The 16,636-nt window shown below is 41.3% G+C and overlaps 1 protein-coding gene and 1 long non-coding RNA gene across 10 annotated transcripts in view; one reads left to right on the top strand and one right to left on the bottom strand.

The window, feature by feature from the left end:
- The window catches only part of LOC135105129 (prostaglandin E2 receptor EP4 subtype-like), a 209,281-nt gene that overhangs the window by 71,910 nt on the left and 120,735 nt on the right, over positions 1-16,636 (bottom strand). The gene's annotated exons all lie outside the window — the stretch shown is intronic.
- Positions 1-16,636, top strand: part of LOC135105131 (uncharacterized) — a 184,502-nt gene that overhangs the window by 131,090 nt on the left and 36,776 nt on the right. For all 3 annotated transcript variants that reach the window (XR_010270717.1, XR_010270718.1, XR_010270719.1), the window contains one exon: positions 3,597-3,746. This is a non-coding gene — a long non-coding RNA (uncharacterized LOC135105131). The remainder of the gene's footprint in view (positions 1-3,596; positions 3,747-16,636) is intronic.

The raw sequence follows: 16,636 nt of genomic DNA, 5'->3' as shown, positions 1-16,636 counted from the left end.
GGTGGTGGTAGTGTAGAGGATGTGCAAGGAAAAGCAAGAGAAAGAAACACAAAAAAAAAGTGAGAATGGAAAAGATAATGAACAGAAGTATGAGGAAGAGGAGGAGGAGGAGGAGGAGGAAGAGCAGGAACGGAAGGAAGAGGAGGAGGAGGAGGAGGAAGAAGAGGAATAGCATAAGAAAAGTGAAATATGAAATGTAACAAATCAAATAAAAAAAAAAAAAACATGATAAGAAACAATAAAGAATAATAAAGATGATAAGAAGCATAAGAAGACAAAAGGGATTAATAAAGACAGCAAGACACACAAAACACAAGTAAAAAGACTAAGAAACAATAATAAACAATAAAAAATAATAAAGACAGTACAAAGGCGTAACATGTGATAAGAAACAAATAAAGGATAACAAGAATAATGAATAAAAACAAGGAAGAGGGAGATTAGAATAGGAAGAACAGTAGTAGTAGTAGTAGTAGTAGTAGTAGTAGTAGTAGCAGCAGCAGCAGTAGTAGCCCTTTCCTGATCCTTCTCCTCCTTCATGCTTGTTTCAGTTCACCTAGCCACGTTACATAAATCTCACAACAGCTGCAGAAGGAGAGAGGCGCGGCTTGTGGGCTTCATTGGTGAGGTGTGGTGAAGGAGGCGTGGTAAGTGTGTGGGTGTGCTGGTGTGGTGAAGGAGAAGGGGTGTGGGTATGTCTGTGTGTATGTGTGTATGTGTGTGGGAGGGGGTAAGTGTTGGTTTCCTTCCCCCACCCTCTCATCCCCCTGATTGGTGTGTTGTGGGTCTGTGTGTGTGTGTGTGTGTGTGTGTGTGTGTGTGTGTGTGTGTGTGTGTGTGTGTTTACGTTCGTTTTCTGTTTCAGTTGTTCTTTTCGTTTTCTTTCCTTCATTTTTTTTTATTTTCCGATCGAGGACTTTTTTTTTTTTAATTACAATGATTCTGTTTATTTTAATCATGTTTTATCTTTTTGTTTTTATTTATATTTATTTATTTATTTTATTTATTTATTTATTTATTTACTTATTTATTTATTTATTTTGTAATGGTGCTTTCTGTTTTAGATATTTCGTTTTCTTGTATTTTTTTCTTTTTCTTTTTTTTTTAGTTTGATTTCCTTTTTTTTTCTGTATGTTTCTTTTTGTTGCAATTATGTCTTTTATTTTGATCATGTTATCTTTCTTTTCATTTATATTGTAATGATATTTTCTCTTTTAATTACGTGTTATGTCGTTTCTTTTCTTTTTTTCTTTCTCTATCTCTTTTTTTTTTTAGTATGCTTTTCCAGTTCTAAAGTAATGCTTCGTACGATGCTTACATTTTAATTCCATTTACGTGTAAGGGATTTAAAATTTACAAATAAAAAAAAGTAAGTAACAAAAGTATATATATATAAAAAAAAGTGTGAAATCGTTTATTTTTCCATAGAATAGATTTGCATACACTTTTAATGCTATTCCCTTTTTCAGTTACACCCTTGAACATTCGCTGTAACATAGAAGTGAATTAATAATGAAATGTGATCTGACGCCGAGTTCAAAGGCCTTCAAACACACGATGGTGCTTTGACCTTCACGTTAAGGGACCTGCACTTGTACAGACACCAGTCACAGTCAGCCAGCACCGATCATGCGTCGCGGCGGCACACGTTAGTCGGGGAGCGCATTAACTAAGTAAGGAAAATGCTGATTTGATGTTTTCAGCCTATTAAAAGATATTATTCTCACTATAGACTTGTTAGGTGAGCAACACAAGCTGAACACCACAGGATGTTAAAACACGGCCTCTCAGTAACCTTAAACTATTGGCAGGGACAAATTGTCTTATTGGCATCTCAAGTGCATTTCTCGTCCTCACTCACATCTGTAAACAGTGGCCAGTATTAACCAGGCTACCAGTGTCATTGTTCATTGTGTGTTTGGTGACGCGTGATCAGCTGAAGAGAATGCGCACCTGACGTGTCATTAAGGCAACACCAGCGGGGCGACAGAATTACTGATCATGAACAAGTCAAGGCACGTTTCCTTCCCCGCCTCAAGCACACACAACACCAGTTAGCCCCGCACTGAACAGACCCACAGATCTCGTCGTCCTGGCATCCTGTGTTGTTCAGCTCGTGTTGCTCACCTAACAAGTCTATAGCGGGAATAACAACTTTTAAGAGGCTGAAAATATCAAATCAGCATTTTCTTTACTTATCATGTATGAAGTAACACGCTCTTCGTACACTCATTCATAAACGCTATTTTCAAAGGCTACAGAGATTATCATTCACTTTCTCCCGTTGGTGATGTGGAATCCTTGTTGCGATACCAATAAAACTATGAAAACACTCCTGAAAACCAGTCAATTGCAGTAGTTTGTTCAAAACTCTCAAGATAAGACGCTGCAACATTTGACAGTATCGCCCCGAGACTCAGATCATTGCAATAGCTGCGAGTGTCGAGGCTCAGAATACGCAGGGTCGTGTTGGTAAGCAGTCGTGTGTATGCAGATGGCCTGCTTGTAGTGCGAAGCCACAAATGCGAACGTTGTACTGTCGAGTGGAGTGTTGTGTAGTGAGACGCCGCCAGCACGCCCCGCAGGGTGCTGTCTCACACACAGATGGCGCCACTATTTAGTTATGTCTCGAGTATACTAAATAGGTGGACTTAATTCTCAATATTCCTTTGTCCTTTGCCTCGTCTAAGCTATTTTGCCTCGTCTAAATATAATAAGACTTCTTCATTCGTTGATTTTACTTACAATATTTATTTACTTATTTCTTGTTTTCCACAGTGCCGCACTTATTTTTTTGTATATAAGAGGGGCAATGGCCTAGCGGTACAAACACCTATAAAAAAAAGTCCGCTGAGGTGCCAGCCCATTAAGCAAAAAAAGGGGCCAAAAGGGTTACTCAAAACAAAACTGTCTTAAAATTTCTGTTATCGTTATGTTTATCCTTTGTTGACATTTAGAGCACTGCATGGAATAAACAAATAAGTGAAAGTAAATCAAAATGAACTGTTTTCATGGTCACAAAGATGAATTCTGCCATTTGTACGTTAGAGAACCAGTGAAGAAACTGCAGGAAAAATGTGCGTCCCAAAAATGTTATTAATTACGAAAAAGAAAGTTAAACGATGAAAGAGTTAAGCATTGAGGATCTATTCATACATACTGCACACCTCAGCACACAGACAGCTTCGCGCAGTTAATTAAGGAGACGACACGCGCATCTTCGGCATAGCAAACATCTCATACAAGCGCCGGAGGAAGGAGAAAACAAAAAGACGGGGACGCTGCAACTTACTCAGAGCGAATGATGGATGCAGATAGATCTCGTACGTTTTTGTAATGTAGTTCGAACTGTGAAATATCTCTCTGCTCTTTTATTTGTTACTTTTCTTCGTCTGCATAAGAAAAAAGAAAAAAAGGAATTCCCAAGTAACGTTTGAATGATAAATATGATGCAGTTTATTGTCTCCACACGCGTTGCTCTCAAAATGAATGCACTGAGAGAAAAAGATACAAAAATTACACAACTTCAATTCATATCCATAAAACCAGCACCAGGAAACCGTAAATATTTGTCCCTAATGTAAAATATTTTCCAGAGAGAAGGTTGCCACACGCCGCAATGTGAGCTGACGGAGGTGGCGGAATCTAGACGGAACCAAAGAGAGAGAGAGAGAGAGAGGTTGTCTTATTGAGTGTGCTAAACAAACCCATGCTAGACATTTCCTTCATCCTCAACAAACAATTACGTGAGTGTTGTAATGTAGCTTCTTGTTTCCCTCACTTGCTTATTAATTTACTTCCCATTCTCAACGCGGTATTAAGCTCAACAAACGGGAGGTGAAGGGAGTGTGGTTTGTGTTGCCAGGAAGAGAAGTGGGCAAGGCGGGGAGGGGGTGGGTGTTAGTCAGGAAACCAGTACTGAGAGGGAAACTGAAACTGATTCGAACTGATGAACACCGAGACATGTTTCAGATACTATTGACTCGCTTCACCGTTTGCTTCAGTATTAAATGGTTATTATTGAGAGAGAGAGAGAGAGAGAGGGGTTATAAGTACGTGTTGTTATTCGAAACTGCATTTATCTAACTCTTATTATTGACTATCTTTCGTAATTCCTTTCATTCCCTTGTTCTTCTTATTTTTTTTTTTTGCTTCCTTCCTTCTGTTTATCACCTTGCATTCTATTTTCGGGTTCATTAATTTGTTTACTTTAAATCGAGAGTGAGTGAAGTGAGAGAGTGAGGAAGGAAGGGAGCTGTATGTTTGCTCTCTCTCTCTCTCTCTCTCTCTCTCTCTCTCTCTCTCTCTCTCTCTCTCTCTCTCTCTCTCTCTCTCTCTCTCTCTCTCTCTCTCTCTCTCTCTCTCTCTCTCTCTCTCTCTCTCTCTCTCTCTCTCATCACATCAAGAGTGAATCTAATCAACTCCCTGACTCTCTCCCTCTCCCTCTCCCTCTCCCTCTTGTACTGGAACGATTCACTGCAAGATGTCTGTCTGTCTGTCTGTCTGTCTGTCTTTTCTTGTTTATTTGTTTGTTTGTTTGTTTGTTCGTGTGTGTGTGTGTGTGTGCTTTCTGTTTGTTTCTCTCATCACACATCCCTCTTACCTCTCTCTCTCTCTCTCTCTCTCTCTCTCTCTCTCTCTCTCTCTCTCTCTCTCTCTCTCTCTCTCTCATGCTCACTAGCTCACTGATTCACTTACTTTTAACTTTTAACTTCTCTTACCTCTCTCTCTCTCTCTCTCTCTCTCTCTCTCTCTCTCTCTCTCTCTCTCTCTCTCTCTCTCTCTCTCTCTCTCTCTCTCATGCTCGTTAGCTTACTTATTCACTTGCTTTTAACTCTCTCTCTCTCTCTCTCTCTCTCTCTCTCTCTCTCTCTCTCTCTCTCTCTCTCTCTCTCTCTCTCTCTCTCTCTCTCTCTCTCTCTCTCTCTCTCTCTCATGCTCGTTAGCTTACTGATTCACTTGTTTTTAACTCTCTCTCTCTCTCTCTCTCTCTCTCTCTCTCTCTCTCTCTCTCTCTCTCTCTCTCTCTCTCTCTCTCTCTCTCTCTCTCTCTCTCTCTCACCAATTATCCCAAACACCCACACACATTATTCCACGAAGATAACAACAACCGCGATTTTGCGGCGGATAGTCAAACATTACACACCAAACTAAAAGTAGCTCTGTTTATTCTTTGTTTAGACCAATCTGCACAGTTCTGGTTCTCCCTGTTACAGAATGGAGGGAGACAGGGAAGAGTGGGTGGAAATGGATGAATAAGGTGATGAATAGGTAGGTGAGAAGTGAAAAGAGAACAGGGAAGGGAGTAAAGAAAGAGGGAAATAGAGAAAATGACAGTAGAAAGTGAGAAATAAGGAAAGGACTGTCTGGGAAGTGAAAAATAGGAAAAGAAAGGATATAAAAGGAATCGAGATGAAGATTAGAGCTGAGTAGATGAAGAGAGTGAAAAATGTAGGGTAGGTTACAATATGACAAGTTACGTTCATTGCAGAGATTTACGAAAGGTGTGCGGTGATCCGACAGAGGTACTGAAATGATGAAAGGTGAAATAAAGGTGAAATAAATCAGATTCTCTTAGTCAAACAAGAACTTAGAACTCTGCACCTCTCCTCTACACAGTCACACATGCTCAGTTCTCTCCTGACACCCTCTCTTCTCCTCCCCACCTCCTTCCACACACACAAAGCAATACACACTCATGCATACACACTTCAATGCAGTCCTCTTTCTTAATACACTGTTAAACTGACACCCTCTCTCGCCCACCTCTTCCCCACGTACAGTTACTTATATACAGTCCCCTCCCGTCACCAGTAAGGGGGTCATAACACGCAAGTACCCCGTCCCCTCAAAAAAAAAAAAAAAAAAAAAAAAACTATTTCGGACCTAACGAGGAGGTTTTGCAGTAATGATCTGGCGGTCAGCTGTTAAGAGATGAGGGAAGGAGAGAAAGACAGGGAGAGTAAGGATAGAGAGATAGAGAATAGGAGAGAGACAAGGAGGTAAGGGAGGTAGAGAATATGATGGAGAGAGTGGAAGGAGAAAAGGTGATGGAGGAGGAGAGAAGAGACATAAAATAGGATGGAAAATGTGAGAGGAGAAGAGAATAGGGGGAAATGAGAGAGAGAGAAACGTGGTATAGATGTGAGAGAGTTGGAAGATAGAAGGAAGGAAGAGTAGAGAGAGAGAGAGAGAGAGAGAGAGAGAGAGAGAGAGAGAGAGAGAGAGAGAGAGAGAGAGAGAGAGAGAGAGAGAGAGAGAGAGAGAGAGAGAGAGAAGAAATTGAGGAAGAAAGTAAAGGAGACGATGACAAGTGGAAAAGAGGAAAGGAAAAAAAGAGAAGAGAGACAGAAAAAGAAGTAGAAGATGAGGAAAGGAAAAAAGACAGAAGGAAAAAATACTAGAAGCTTAAAAAAGAAAGAAAGGAAAAAGACATAAGACCAACAGAGAAAAAAACAGCAGAAGGAAAGAAACGAAGGAAAAAAGAGGAAAGAAAGAAAGATACGAGAAACAGAAGAAAGGAGAATTGTTGACTAGATGAAGGAGTGAAGGAGGTGAAGTATTAGAGAGAGAGAGATGGGTAGCTGAGAAGGTGGGAGATGAAGTTCAGAGAGGGACTTAAGAGCAGCGTTACCCAGCCTTCTGATGGTGTGAATACGCCAAAAATACCCTTCCCTGAGCGTCCCTAGAGTGCCACCAGGGCCATAACGCGACCCCTGATGGCCCTGAGTGACTGTCCTGCCAAGTGTGTGTGTGTGTGTGTGTGTGTGTGTGTGTGTGTGTATGTGTGTGTGTGTGTGATTCAAAGGGTTTTTCGTGTTTTCATATTCACGTTCTTCATAATCATACATTCATTTATTCGCTCATTCATTCATTCATTCATTTACTAACTCACTTGTTCGTTCGTCCGTTCGTTCGTTCATTCATTCATTTAATTACCTTCTCCATGAAATTACTCAAAAGAAATTAAATGAAAAAAATATTCACCACAAAAAAATATTGAAAGAAAGAAAAAAATATTGAAAAAAAAACACAGAAATCAAATCCCATCATTCAGTCCAGGAAAAAAGAAAAAAAAATGAATTATGACAGCATTCCATACTGATTCATTCGCTTACTTAAACCATTTGCATATCCCCCACCCCTCTCCACTTTGGCACAGTTCCCCAGCCATCAACAGAAAACGGACTCACTCAGCTCGCTTGAACTTCGAATACTGGGTCAGCGGGGCGCGACTGACTGATAGATAGATCACGTGTGTTTGACTGCCTCACGGTTTACTGACTGACTGAGTGGCTAAGTGAGTGAGTGGCTGGTTGACTTAAGTGTTTCAGTGAGGAGTTGAACAGTTGAGGAAGTAATGGCGCGTATGACTGTGTAGGTTAGTAGGGCTTGTGTGTGTGTGTGTGTGGGTAGGTGTGGTAGGTGGTTAGGTGGGTGAGAGAGAGATCCTGACTTACACACACACACACACACACACACACTGCAGAAGCCGCCCCTCCGCCTCGCTGTCTTCCCGGAGTCTGTTGTTTATAGCGCTGTGCAGAGGAAGCTTCGGTTTACTTGGGAGTCACGGAGGGAAGCAGGGTGTACTCTTCCCCTCCTTTCCTTCCCTTCCCTTCCCTTCCCTCCCTTCCCTTCCTTCCCTTCAAGCCTCAGGTCCGGTTTACGTCTGAACTCCGCCTTGTCTATTATTAACTTCGGATCCGATTGCTAGCTAGAAGTGCCTCAGATCCGGTTCACATCCGCACTCTACCCACAGTTCAGTTCTAGATAATTTACTAGGTGTATATATATGTGCGTTTTAGAATACGGTTGTGTGTATAAAGAAAAGTATCACGTGGCTGGTTCCCTGTCTGTTAATAGCTTATAATCTGATTGCTAACTGAAGGTACAAGGAGATTACAAGAGGGTTTCAGTAACATATAGAGTCTTAGGTTCTCAATAAGGTGTGCTGTCTTCTGTTCTGTCTATTAACTTATGATCCAAATCCTAGTTAGAAGTACAAGGTTAGAAGTTACAGGTGGATTTAAGAAAGCAATGGATTCTTAAGTTCTCATTAGGATGCTTAAGTTTACTAGACCCAAAATCTCCTCTTGTCTAACTTTATACTCGTATACGAGGGGGAGTCTTTTTTTTTTTTTTTTTTGTGTGTGTGTGTGTGTGTGTGTGTGTGTGTGTGTGTGTGTGTGTGTGTGTGTGTGTGTGTGTGTGTGTATGTCTGTGTGTGTGTGTGCCCTTGTCCAGCTTCCCTCCTACGTAAAAATAACTATAGGAAGGGAAACACTAAGTAAAGTATATAAAAAGAATCTGTAAGTGTAATCTACTCTTGTTCATGAGGAAGGTGTGAATGTTTGCTAATATAGTGATGTACTGTATGAGAGAGAGAGAGAGAGAGAGAGAGAGAGAGAGAGAGAGAGAGAGAGAGAGAGAGAGAGAGAGAGAGAGAGAGAGAGAGAGAGAGAGAGAGAGAGAGAGAGCGCTAAATTCACTTCCTATTTCCCTTTCTTTTCATAACTTTCTTCACCCTACTTTGTTCCCCATCCTTGTTATCTTTCCCCTCCCAAAGACGCAACTCTCCCCGTCCCTCCGCGCCCCTCTGTCCCTCCCTTTGGCAAGACGCACGCAGCCTGGCCGTCATGGGAGGTTGGTACACTTTATGGGCGGCATCTGGGGCGTGTAGGGTTTCCGGGAAGTAGACGCAAGCACGAGTTGAGGTTTGATCTCTTCCTCTTTCTCTTTGGCCTCCTTTATTCTTTTCTTGTCTTTGTCCCTCTTTTAAATTTATGTATCTTATCTAATTCTGTTTTTTTTTTTTTTTTACAGTCGAAAGAGTTTGTTGTATGTTTATTTTATTTTCTGTTTCTCCTCCTCCTCCTCCTCCTCCTCCTCCTCCTCCTCCTCCTCCTCCTCCTCCTCCTCCTCCTCCTCTTTCTCCTTCTTATCTCTTTTTTTTCCTTCTTTCGTCTCTCTGTCTTTCTCACATGTACGAAGCTAACTTAATTCTCTCTCTCTCTCTCTCTCTCTTTCTTCTCTCCAATCGAAAGAGTTTTCTACATCTCTTTATTTTCTGCTTCTTTCCTTTCTCCTCTTCCTCCTTGTTTTTTTGCTCCTTCCTTCTTCCATCACCTTGTCTTTCTCAAATGTCAAAACAACGTATGTGCCTCACTTAATTTCCTCTTTTGTCTGAGCGAAAGAGAGTTTTCATACTTCTATTCTTTCTTCTCTCTTCCTCCTCCTCCTCCTCCTCCTCCTCCTCCTCCTCCTCCTCCTCCTCCTCCTCCTCCTCCTCCTCCTCCTCCTCCTCCCCCCATGACAAGGAATTATAGCTTCAGAAACAGTAAAACGTAAAATGGCCACCGTAATTATAGACCCAAATTACGGTGTGGTATTCTTTCCCTTGAGTTCACTGGGTTACCGCGTCGCGTGACAGAAGGTGCGGCAGCCATGGGGAAGGGCGGGGCGGCTCACTAACACCTGGCCAACGTATTGCACCGTACATTGAAGTGTTCGCGACCAGAAAATTGCGTTATGCTAATTTATGTTCGGGAGGTCTCCATGTGTGTGTGTGTGGGGGGGGCGGGGAGAGGGTAGGTGTGGGGGGGTGTGGTGTATGGCGTCTGATCTAATAGTCGTGCGGTTTTTTCCCTATATATTTTTTTTCGTGTGTGCGTGTGTGTGTGTGTGTGTGTGTGTGTGTGTGTGTGTATGTGTGTGTGTGTGTGTGTATGTATGTGTGTGTGTGTGTGTGTTTGAGAATGAATGAGAACGTAGCGTGTCTGGATTGCTCGTATCGTCTAAAACTGTAACCATATCTCTGCCAGACAAGTTTCCTCCTAATCCCCTTCATCTCTTTCAGACACTTATCAATGCACCACACTCTCTTAAACACGAGAAAAGCCAAATTGACCTCTTATACTCTTTTTTTTTTTTCTGCTGTACATCCCTGGAAACAATTATTTTATACTGCTCTGAAACGTACAGGCAATTTTTAATTTGCTCTGAACCATACAAACAACTTTTACACTAGTCTGAACCGTACAAACATTTTTTTTTTCACTTCTCTAAAATAGTACAATATATTTTTTTTCACTTCTCTAAACCGTACAAATATTTTTTTTTTCAAACTTCTCTGAACCGTACTAACATTTTTTTTTACTTCTCTAAACAATACAATATATATTTTTTTCCCACTAATCTCAACCATACAAGCAATTTAACACTCTTCTCTAAACAGATTTTTTTCACTTCTCTAAAATATACAAAGGATTTTTTTTCACTACTTTGAAACAGAACTGCAAAAAAATAAAATAAATAGATAAATAAATAAATAAAACAAATTAAAAAACACCATTCGCTTCCTATCACAACTACTCACGTTTCCAAGCACCGAGAACAGGACGTGGGAGGGAGTGAATCACTGACCACACACACACACACACACACACACACGCACTCCTCATCCCCCACCGCCAATAGTGAAGTGAAAGGGGGAGAGGAGTTATATGAGTCCACCTGTCTACCTGGGAGTGTCTGGCCTTCCCTGCATTAAGACAAGGCCAGCGTGGGCGAGGCGGTACAACACCCACGCCTGTCCCTCACTTGTGGTATTATGCGGTATTCCTTAAAGGCGCCTGTGTCCTCTGTTTGATTTAGTGTGTGTGTGTGTGTGTGTGTGTGTTGGGTGAGGACAAGAAGTAATGGTGGTTTTAGATTTTTTTCTTATATTTTTTTTATGTGTGAGGTTAGTCAGTCATGGGAATTAAAATGTAAAGGAATAAGACCCGCCATATTTCCCGTTTCTGAATAGTTTTAAGTGGGGGGAGTTTTAAAAGTGTGGGGTCATTCTAGTTTCCACCATTGTGACTGCTAAAGAGGAGCGGTGTGAGGTGTAATTGTTTATGGTGCTTCACGGGGACAACCCATTCAGATTTTACGGTTATGTGATGATGAGAGTGTGTATGGGGGAGAGAGAGAGAGAGAGAGAGAGAGAGAGAGAGAGAGAGAGAGAGAGAGAGAGAGAGAGAGAGAGAGAGAGAGAGAGAGAGAGTTTTGAAGAAGAGGAGACGGAGGAAAGAGAAATAAGAGTTTGTACACATAGAAGGTAGGAAATGGGAAGGACAGGAGGATTTGAAAAGTTGGTGAGCTGTCCACCTTGTTATTCTTGAGAGAGAGAGAGAGAGAGAGAGAGAGAGAGAGAGAGAGAGAGAGAGAGAGAGAGAGAGAGAGAGAGAGAGAGAGAGAGAGAGAGAGACGCACCAATCCATACATACATTTACATGCATACCTATCTACCTAGCTACCTATTTACACTACTTGCATGCATACATACACTCACACACTCACATAAAGACAAAAACAGACAGACAGACAGACAACCAGACAGATTAACAGACAGACAAACAGACGAACAATCACAAACGCAGCCACCCACCCACCAACCCACCAATCCACACACCCACTCCCTAACAACCTCATCACGTTCTACACATCACCCCCTCACAACCCGCACACCCTCACCTGCTCATCCCCCCACCAGGTGACGGCCAGGTGACCACTACTCCTGAGCTAATTGCGTCACACTGCGCGCCTGTCGTTTGCCGCTTATTTTCGACCTGAATTGCTCCATTAGTACAAGAATATTAGCGCGGAAGTCTCGTAATGCACCTGTCATCCCTTCAGTGCCCTACCTGTAATCTACCTGTAATTACTGACGTGAACTGTCATGTTAGGAATGGTGCGTTGACCTGTATACGAGAGAGAGAGAGAGAGAGAGAGAGAGAGAGAGAGAGAGAGAGAGAGAGAGAGAGAGAGAGAGAGAGAGAGAGAGACTTAATTACTTCTTTCTTTTCACCTAAATAGCTAAAAATGTTAGAGATTCGAGTAAATTCTTTCTAAAACATGAAACAAATGTAATCTTTTTTACACACACACACACACACACACACACACACACACACACACACACACACAGAGAGAGAGAGAGAGAGAGAGAGAGAGAGAGAGGTAATACACTCTATAACTCTCACCATCGTCAGGAGTGTGTCAGTTTAGCAGTAAAAAATGTTAGTATCCCATAAAATATCCTAATCAAAGTGGAGATAAAAGGCAGCATCCTCTCTCACTCCTTCCTCCTCCTCCTCCTCCTCCTCCTCCTCCTCCTCCTCCTCCTCCTCCTCCTCCTCCTCCTCCTCCTCCTCCTCCTCCTCTTCTTCCCAATATCTACTCCAAACACATCCTTTTATTGGCTTTTTTTTTGTGGAAGGAAATGTTTATATATTCATCTCTTCCTCTCTTTCTCCTTCTTCCCTCCTCCCTCTTTCTTCTTTGTTTCCCTTTCTTGCATTTTCTTTTTTCCTTTTTTTCTTTTTTCCTTTTTTTATTTTCTTCCTGGTGTTTTTTTTTCATCTTTTCCATTCTGTCGTTTTCTATATTGTATTCATTCTCTCTCTCTCTCTCTCTCTCTCTCTCTCTCTCTCTCTCTCTCTCTCTCTCTCTCTCTCTCTCTCTCTCTCTCTCTCTCTCTCTCTCTCTCTCTCTCTCTCTCTCTCTCTCTCTCTGCCAACCTATCTCACTCATCGCAACTCGTTCCATCAATTTCTACCTCCTCTCAGCCCACTCCTGCTCTCCTCTCCCCTTTATCTCCTTCTCTCCCTTCTCTCCTTTCCTCCCTTTACCCCTCCTTCCTTCTTTCCTTCCAATCCTTCCCTTCCTCTTTACATTCCTCTATCCACCCCTCCTTGCATCATCATTTCTTCCTTCCCATCCATTCCTTCATCCCTTTACGTGAAACAAACTTAGTAATAGGATTCGAGTCAATAGAAAGATTTTAAAAGACTAGCTAATATAGATTGGGGGGTGTAGGGTGTAAGTGGGTGTAGGGTGTAAGTGAGTAGGTGTGTTATGTAGAAGGACTGCCACGTGTAGGTCCGATATGGCTTCCTGTAGCTTCCTGTGCGCTGTTGGGGTATCATGTTCTTAGTGTATGTTCGTTAGTGTGTTATTTTATCATCTTCTTATGTTCTTCGGTTCTCATTACGTTATGATGTTCTTAAATTCTTACTCTTACGTTCTTATCTCATCTTTAAGTTCCCATCTCCTTACGTTCTCATCTTACACAGTCTAATATTCTCCCATCAGTACCTAAAACATTCCCTACACTTCCTTCCTCTTTACTCGCTTCTGCAGCGCCTCCCACACACACACACACACACACACTGGCCGCCCGCCAAGCCCCCGCCCACTCAGGACCGCCACGGGTGTCACGCTTCACTGGGCGGACTGTAGCAAGGGAGAAATGAGCAGATATGAATCAAGGTTGAGAGTGAACAAGGGAAAGAGAATAAGGGTGAAGGTCAGACGAAGAATAGAAGGAGGAGGAGAAGGAGGAGGAGGAGGAGGAGGAGGAGTGATGATGGAATGTATAAATATAGTGATGAAAGAGCATAATTATATGGTGACAATAGTGATGGGAAATGGTTGTTGTTGTTACTACTACTACTACTACTACTACTACTACTACTACTACTACTACTACTACTACCACTACTACACTAATAATAATAATAATAGTAATAATAATAATAATAATAATAATAATAATAATAATAATAAAAGGCAACTGATGGGCGAGTTAGAATACCAAATGAAGCAGGATAGTATGCAAATGAGAGAGAGAGAGAGAGAGAGAGAGAGAGAGAGAGAGAGAGAGAGAGAGAGAGAGAGAGAGAGAGAGAGAGAGAGAGAGAGAGAGACACTATGCCAAAACGAGATTGTAGGGAAGCATTGTAGTTCAGATGATGTCAATAACAAAGTCATATGAACGTTAAAATAAAAATAATATAAACTAAAGTAATAAAATAAACAAAAAAAAATAGAAAACAGAAAATGGACGAATATAACATTAATTTTAGAACTGAAAAACGAAAAAAAATTTAAAAAATCTGAATAAAAAAGTATATTAATGAACTTGTTAAAGGAGGATGAAGCGAAGTAAATAAAAAAGGAAAATCTGAAATAACATGATGATGAAAAAAAGGAAAGGAAGGGCATAGATAACAACACGTTAAGAAATAAGAGTAAATGGAAAAAAAGTGAAGTTAATTAATGCATACAGAAAAACAGAGAGAATTTGAAATAATGAGAGGTAATGAAGGTACATGACGAATAATGACAGTGAAAGGTAAAGAAATATGGAATGAATGAATAAATGAAGGAAGGAAGGAATTAGGAAAAGAAGGAAGGAAAATAAGATGAAGTTAAGAATAAAGGAAACTATTTTTTAACGAATCACATGACTAATTAACACACACACACACACACACACACACACACACACACACACCTGTACAAAATGCAAATAACGTTGATTACAAGAAAAATAAACAAGAAAAACCCTCGTAGCTCAAAATAGTATGATTGTAAACTGTGGGTTGGCAAAAATAAAGCAAATTGAACTGAAAATGAAGAGTTACCAATTTATTGCAGAATCATGAAGAGGAGGAGGAGGAGGAGGAGGAGAAGGGGGAGGACTAAATCAGTTTCAGAGAGAGAGAGAGAGAGAGAGAGAGAGAGAGAGAGAGAGAGAGAGAGAGAGAGAGAGAGAGAGAGAGAGAGAGAGAGAGAGGGCTTTAACTTCACAAAATAAAGAAGAGAAGGAAAATAAATTACAGGAGAAGTAGCGACAGGGAAAAGAAAGAAAAACAAAGACGCATGAATAAAGAGAGGAAGAGAGAAAGAAAGAAAGAAAGAGAGAGAGAAACGAGAAAACTTTGCAGGTGTGTGTGTGTGTGTGTGTGTGTGTGTGTGTGTGTGTGTGTGTGTGTGTGTGTGTGTGTGTGTGTGTGTGTGTGTGTGTGCAAAAAAAAACAAGAAAGTCAAGAGAAAACTTGCCAAACAGAGAGAGAGAGAGAGAGAGAGAGAGAGAGAGAGAGAGAGAGAGAGAGAGAGAGAGAGAGAGAGAGAGAGAGAGTGATACACGGACTTACAGAAGGGAACGTGTTTAGGGCAAGAGGGACATAAACTCTGAACTTCTTTTTGAGTATTGTTTGTGAAGTAGAGGCAAGAAGAGGAGGAGGAGGAGGAGGAGGAGGAGGAGGGGGCAGAGAGTATTTCGGGAGGTGAAGTGAAGGGAACAAAGATGGGAATAGAAGAAGAGAGGAGAAAATAGGAGAGGAGAACATAAGAGCAGATGAACGGGAGGAGAAGAGGAGGAAGAGGAAGAGAAGAGAGAGAGAAGAGAGGAAGAAGAACATGTAAAACAGACGAGGAGTATTTTCAAGAGGTGAGAATGAAGAGGACAAATATAATAAGAGGAGAGGAGAAGGAATAGAAGAACAGACAGAAGGGAAGGAGAAAATGAAGGAAGGAAGGATGGAAGGAAGGAGGAGGAGGAGAGTGTTTTATGAGGTGAAACAAAGTAGAGAAAAGTAGAAAGGAAAGAGGAGAGAGAAGAGAATAAAATGGGAAGCTAGGAGGAGGAGGAGGAGGAGGAGGAGAAGAGAAAATACTGCAAGAAGAGAAAAGAAAGAGAATCGGGAAGCGATGTCAGATTCAGGGAAGGCGAGAGATTAGTGAAAGAATTAGAGAGAGAGAGAGAGAGAGAGAGAGAGAGAGAGAGAGAGAGAGAGAGAGAGAGAGAGAGAGAGAGAGAGAGAGAGAGAGAGTATGAAAAAAAATAAAAGAAAGAAAGGAAAAAGGAAAAAAACAGTGAATAAGGAAGGAAAGGAAGGAACGGAAAGGAGAGATAGTAATAAACTGAAAAGAAAAATGGAAGAAGGAGGAAAGTAGAATAAGAAAGGGAGAGATGGGAGGGATAAGAAAGAGATAGGAGAGAAGCGGAGAGGAGAGGAAGAAGTAGGGTGAAAAAAATATAAGGAAGAAAGGAAGGAAAAGGAAAAAAGTAGAATAATGAAGGAAGAGATAGAAAAAAATAATAAAGGAACAGAAGACAGGGAAGGAAGACAGTAAGAAAAAATGTAAGGAAAAAAAAAGGAAGGAAGAAGGAAAAGAACAGAATAAGAAAAGGGGGAAAGAGATGAATAAAAAAAAAAGAGACAGGAGAGAGAAACATAGAGGAAAGAAACACAGAAGAAAATAACTATAAGGAAAAAAAGGAAGAAAAAATAAATAACAGAGGCGGTCGGAGAAGATCGGTAAGTAGAAGGAAAGAGGGAGGGAGAAACACAAGTCAATAAATATATGAAGTGTGTTTGTTTACAGTGTAGCGAGCAGTGTTATGAATCACCTTGACTTTCCACCCTTGAAAACACGTGACAACAGCGCCAGGGTTACGGAACGCCTCTGTCTCTAATCAACACTGTTTTCGGATGCAACAAGGATAATTACGGAGGTGTCTCATGCTTTTGCTTTCAGAGGAGTGATGAGAGCTGCGATGTGAAGTTAGGAGTGTGAAATGAAGTAAGGTGTTTGAGGGATAGGTATTGAAAGGTAGGGAGGGAAGAAGAGAGGAGGAGTAGGAGGAGGAGGAAGGGATGAGTGTCAGGTGAAGTGGAGTTGTGACGGCTGCAATTTGTGAGGAGGAAATGGCAACTTGAGCTAGGAGGAGGAGGAGGAGGGGAGGAAGGAGAGGAGGAGGGAGGAAAGTAGAGAGGACACGGTAATGGGTCAGAGAGAG

This window comes from Scylla paramamosain, chromosome 11, assembly GCF_035594125.1.
Source record: "Scylla paramamosain isolate STU-SP2022 chromosome 11, ASM3559412v1, whole genome shotgun sequence".
In the NCBI taxonomy this organism is placed as follows: domain Eukaryota; kingdom Metazoa; phylum Arthropoda; class Malacostraca; order Decapoda; family Portunidae; genus Scylla; species Scylla paramamosain.
Note: the sequence above shows the minus strand (reverse complement) of the source record. Positions and strands in the feature narration are given on the sequence as shown.